Source organism: Crassostrea angulata, chromosome 9, assembly GCF_025612915.1.
Source record: "Crassostrea angulata isolate pt1a10 chromosome 9, ASM2561291v2, whole genome shotgun sequence".
NCBI lineage: Eukaryota > Metazoa > Mollusca > Bivalvia > Ostreida > Ostreidae > Magallana > Magallana angulata.
In genome coordinates, this window is record NC_069119.1 from 5933140 (window position 1) to 5939425 (window position 6286).

The 6286-nt window shown below is 33.2% G+C and overlaps 1 long non-coding RNA gene across 2 annotated transcripts; it reads right to left on the reverse strand.

Annotated features, from left to right (window-relative positions):
- Window positions 1-4555: 4555 nt before the first annotated feature.
- Window positions 4556-5846, reverse strand: LOC128163517 (uncharacterized). 2 transcript variants are annotated; one of them, XR_008240816.1, is made up of 3 exons: window positions 5299-5846; window positions 5014-5124; window positions 4556-4859 (listed from the first exon to the last, which is right to left on the reverse strand). It is a non-coding gene; the product is annotated as an uncharacterized LOC128163517 (long non-coding RNA). The 2 variants fall into 2 exon arrangements; XR_008240815.1 differs by having other exon boundaries at window positions 5014-5133.
- Window positions 5847-6286: the final 440 nt, after the last annotated feature.

Genomic DNA, 6286 nt, shown 5'->3' on the forward strand with positions numbered 1-6286 from the left:
TGTTTCCAATATTTTTAAGTGTAAATAAAAATAAATAATTAAAAATTATTAAGAAAAAATGTCTACTGCAAAAAAGAGGGGATGAACTGACGTTACAATCACTTTAAAAGAGGAGATACAGTGCAATGAACATTTATATTAAAATCTTTATTATTCAGCAACATTGTATCTGTCATTAAACAATAGTTCTACTTTTAAATAAATGAATAACAAAACTTATAAACTATGAATAATGAAAATTTACTGAAAAAATAGGTATGTTTTATTTTATTTTGCAATGAAATTCATTTTCGTTGTTAATTTTGTTTTTATTGATTTATCATGATTCATTGTTTGATCACATGCTGCGCTCGCCCAACGGTCGCACCGTAAAACATATTAAAATAAACTTTACTACCACATGTTTATCTCAATATATGGTGGATATCACTCATGGGATAAATTTTTGATATTCCACTGTGTTTTCAATTAAACATTACGTACCTTTAGGCAGATTATTGACGTAGAATGAACAAGAAACAAAATAATTCAGATGAAAAGCGTAGATTATAAATGTGCAGCATTTAATGCTGTTTAAAATCTTTTTATAAATTGATAAAAATATACAAGAAAATCAAATGTTTGTTTGTTAATTTTCACTTTTTTCCATGCGGAAAGGTGTTGACGTCTTGTAGTGAATGTTGCGGTTTAACAAAAGACTGAGGTTCAACTTGTGGAAAAACATGTGATAAAAACAATCTCTCATGATTGTTGTGTTTTTTCTATCCCCTGTCCAAGGCTAGGGGATAGAAAAAACACAGCTCGTTGGATAAAAATCATATACCATCGCAAATCATAAGAGATCCTATATTTAAACATGCAAAAAAATGCAAATGCGTTTTTATATCTTATCGCGTGACTTATCGACGTAAATCCTTTAAAAAGAGAGGTATTGATAACTTTATACATGTGTATCTTATGTGCGATTGTTATTTTACCTAAAATATATCACGAAATTTCATTCTAGACTAAGGAACTTAAATAGAATCCTAAATTTGTTTTCACGAAATGCGCATTTACACTAACAGTATAAAAATAAGATACATATGTCTTGCAACAAAAATGGACAAACAGGTTATACAATCTATATAAAAAATAACATTTGAAGGTTGACATATTTTACAAATTAAATTAAGAGCCATACTAGTGGCATGAAAAATGAACTTGTTATTGTCGTTTCTTTACATGGATTTCACCAGAGTTGGTTGATGCACTTCATGTGATGTAGCGTATGAGGGCAAAAAGATATTAAGCTGAAGCCATGGCTTAATATTGGTTTTATTCAATTGTAAAATTGATAAGAATATAACAAATACCAATATTTACATCATCCAGAAATACTGTCTGTAGATTTTATTACCTTTTTGTTGCCGAGATTATCTGGTTATATAAATATTTGTGGGGTTGTGCAATTTAAGGAATAAACTTTATGTTTTTTGAATTTATATAATAGAATCGGTTTGAAGCAGTTTACGCAAAATCCTTCATACAATTTACAATTGTCATGTGACTGGCTAGTCAAATCAACAAAAAAAATTATCATGGGAAATCAAATTATTTATACAATAGAATGCCTTCTTTGGGATCGATAAGGGAGGAAGGTAGTGACATTACAACAAAAATATATAACCTGCGTTAGCAATGATCGCTACCTTCATAAACCCGCATACCAGAATAAATTATTGTTTATATTTACAGCTTTCTTAATGAATTGATCGTAAAAAGAAAGTGAAAGTAATCAAATTGATGCAAATATACATCAGTTCGTTAGATAAAAGAAATTGCCAAGTCGACTTATATGAGAACTTGAGTCTGACATCACCATGATTATTTCGTGCAGTCCGTGATTTTTCTGAAGTTGACGAAGGTAAAACTTAAACCCATTGAACAACTGGATAGAACTGGGTCGTGTAAATTTCAGTTCTGTCACTTTCTATACAGCTGTAAATTACAAGCAATTTCTGTTAATCATACTTAGAGGATGTAAATGCGTGTAAAAACGTTGACAACCTGACTCAAAGACAGATGAGCCACTTAAAGCAATATGATTATTAAGTCGCAATCCACACATCCAGTTACTCTTTCTATACGAGGGTTGTTATAGTCTGTCCCAAGATATTTATGCAGCACATTTGGACGATTTTTAAAAAAAATACACATACCTGTGAAAGAAGTGCACTTGTAATAGTTGAAAGGGATAATTTCCAAGATAATTTCATTGACACATTATCAATTGTCACTCAGAAAAATTCACAGGAACGAAAACAGATTCCTTACGGATATTTATAATGGGGAATGTTTACAGCTTTACTCCATTCGGAATACACTCGGAATACATCGCGCAATTTTTCAACGTTATCATCCGGGGTTGCTGCAATACAAAATCTCCGTAGACATCACATTTTTTAGCATTGTATTGAAACCTGATACGCTAACAGGGGGCGTTTCGACTGAGAAATCTTGGAAATTTTTTATACTTTTGAATGAACATCGTTTGAACCCTGAAGTATTTATAAATATCAAGCAATTAAGCAAAATGTGAATCCAAAATATCTTGGGACAGACTATAGAAAAGTTCGCGGACAAAGTGATTTACGGCAAAATGACTGTGTACTTTGTAGGATGACGTATGTTTTATTAAATGACCACCAATTGAAAATAAGTATGCAAAAAATCATATGATTTTGAAAATGTTTTCAAAAGATTCAGCGATTTTTATTTTGCATGAATTGGATTTACGGAGCTCCATTCATATTTCAACGACGTCAGGTGACGTCAAACAAGTGAAATGCAATCTAAACCTGTCATCCTTTTCCAAAGTAAACACCTTTTAGTTCACACACTTTTCATGCCATTAACCCATTTATAAAACGCATGTTCACACCATTATTTGTCAAATTTTAATTTGTATAATGTCTTTTGTGTCATATCATAGATCATTTAGGTCCGTAAAACTCTGTCCACGCAGTTTCGGCTTCAAATAAGGAAATAAAGTAAAATCCATAGATGCAGGATCCGGGCTGTATGGTGGTGGGGGAGCTGCAAGAGCTCAAGATATCAGCATTTCCATTTTCAAATCTTCAATTCCAAGTGTGGTTCAAATTGTAAACCTTTGTCCTGTAAAAATAGCAGCATTTATTACTTAATCAAAGGGATTTTGTTGTTTTATTACAAATTAAATATTTGAGTCTATTTTGAACAGCCGGTCAATAGACTGCGATCTATTAGACCGCCGGTCAATAGACTTCGATCTATTGGACCGCCGGTCAATAGACTGCGATATATTGGACCGGTTACGTATTTCAGAACGCGGGTATGTTAATGTTACATCCTTTCGATAGTTCTCAGGGAATGTATATTTCTTTACATAGACGCTGTTTTTAGTACTTGGTAAAACCAAATTTATGTTATCAAAATGGAGTATCAAATAAGCAACAGTTTTAAAGCCTCATATAACTTAAGGTAAAAGACTATTTAAAATCTAATGGGTTGAAGACTCCCCCTTCTTTGTGTAAACTAATATTAAGTGAGATGTTCTAATGCATGCAACAGGTTTTGTGATGCATGCAACAGGTTTTGTGCATGTAAAAGATGAAAAAAAATCTTAGTATATTGCATAATGGCACGCAAACCATTTACAATATGCAAATTGTAAACCCCGAAAACCAAAAAAGGAATTAGGTAATAAAACAATTATTTAATGCTTGAACAGTCAATAGACCAGAATTTTTTCCCTTGGTGCAGGGAACAGCTCATTATGATCTATTGTCCTCGGCCGTTGGCCTCGGGCAATAGATCATACTGAGCTGTTCCCTGCACCTCGGGAAAAATATTCTGGTCTATTGACTGCTCAAGCATTAAATAATTGTATACTAAGAACTTTTCGGTTTCTATCGGAGATTTTTCTGCGTGCACACAAAATATAATGACGGCCCGGTGCTCCAAGGTGTCCATTTACATGTACATGTACGTTAACGTGTTTGGCTCACTTTAACGGATTACCAACTGCGTCTAAACCAATCAGATTTCAGTATTTAACATGAAAGTATAATAAAATATAGATAGTGCCTGTTTTGAAATTGATACCCCTCGAAAACCATTGTCAACCTCCGCTTAGCGTCGGTTGACAATGGTTTTCTCGGGGTGTCAATTTCAACTCTTACCATCCTAAGCAGGTACTATCCATTTTATTATACTGAATGTCTTTAAGTTAATTTAAAAGAAAACTTTACTGATTTTATATAGGAATGACGTGAATTCTATGGCGAATCGTACGCGCATAATTTACGTGCATGTAACAATTCGTTGTGTTATCCGTTGCCAAGTGCGTTGATAACGCTGAGGGTAATAGAACGGATTATTTACTGCGTCTTAACCAATCAGATTTCAGTATTTAAAATACCATGTATAATAATAAAAAAGGTACAAGGTATCGGGTGTTCTTATTTACGTCTTTGTCATCAGCTCTTTTTGTTAAAAGACATACATGCCAACTTTTGAAAATCTTCATGGGGGATTTTACGCGCGACGACATTTTCCTTGAAGGAAATTTCGCGGCATTTTGTCGTGTAATCGCTTTGTATAAACAATTGAACTCTTAGAAATTCATCTGTTTCTTTATCTATTTATCATTATCCTAATGTGTTTATCAAACAATCTCCTCTTTCAAATGAAATCATAAATAAAGTTCATAACTTTATTTTCATATATTAAATCAATCTTTAAAATCTCCACAAACAATAAATAGTATGGTTTAGCAGTTCAAAAAGCACTAAATTCTGCAACGCAGTTGGCAAACAGGACCTCTGCTCTTGTGACATCTACAAAATAAAATGAATAATTAATTAAATTAAATATTAAAAAGCATTTCTGGGTCAAGTTGCTATAAAAAGTGAAAGAAAGTATTTATAATTGTTTCCTGGCTTAAAATTCTTTAGAAATATTATATACTAGCTTATTAAAAAATTTAGTTACCTTCATCTTGCTCCAATTTTGATTTCACACACAAGTTGGTAGCAGCAGGTGGCTTGATGGATGGCTGATTTCGTGTTCTTTGTAACATCATTCATTCCACCATGGTCTACCCTAAAATCCCTCAAAATAAAAAAAAAATTTTTACTCATAAAGTTTAACATATCTACAATATTCTTCATGTTGATAATGTTTTAGCTATCAATCTCTCCTTGTGTCATGTGTACACAATAGAATGTACCCTGTCAATAAATATATTTAGTTGTACTCTATATAAGTTAAACATACCTATTGCACGGCAATATACATGGTTGTCATCCAATTACGATCCCGACAGTCATCACGAAAATCGGGAATCTGCCTCCCGATATTGGGATGAAAGTTTCGTTTTCTTTGGTGGTGTAACCCCATTCTTGTCGAAGTTTGTGTAAAAAGTGTGGCATTTCGCTATCCATCCCGATACTTCCCGATTAATTACTATCAAAACATGCTCCCGATTAATTACTATCAAAACATGCTCCTCATTAGGTTTGCAAGCACCCAGACACAGGTAGCGTACAGGTAATTACACCAATTCACACATCCCGATATACACACACGCGATACAGGTAAACAGCAATGGCGGTCATAATCCCGCTTTTTGATTGGTTAGCGTAGACAAACAGCGCGGGATTTGAAATTTTAGATGGAAATCGGGACTTATTGTCGTAAAACGGGTTGGATTTTTTGAAAATCGGGATTTCGGGGTATTTTGACAATCCCGATCGGGATATCGGGATTTGTATTTTTGACGACGTGAAATCGGGAGAATCTCGCAAAAATCGGGATAGTTGGCATGTATGAAAAGTTTTAATTTATAACTTCAAAAAAGGTTTTACTATGTCCGCGCTATATCTACATTAATTTATAACTAAAGGGATTATACATGTACATGTAACAAGTATTTTTTTTCTCATAATATAAATTCACCTTTTTCTTTTGCATGATACGGAGAATGTTGTTTCGTTTAAAGGTCGTAAAAATATAGGTTTAACTTACGATGTTTATAAAGTCAGCTGCTAGGGACATTTTGTTCCTGTGATGTGGAGCGACAATGACAATCGCTGAACTTGGAAGGAAGCTATCTTGTATGACTTCATTATATTTTACCTTGATCTTATCGCCACGTTCATACATAAAGGCCTCACATGATAGTTTAACCTCCATCGGTAGATCATAATTTATGATGACAAATCTTTCAATATGAGTCAAATCCTGTATACATGTGTACATGCAT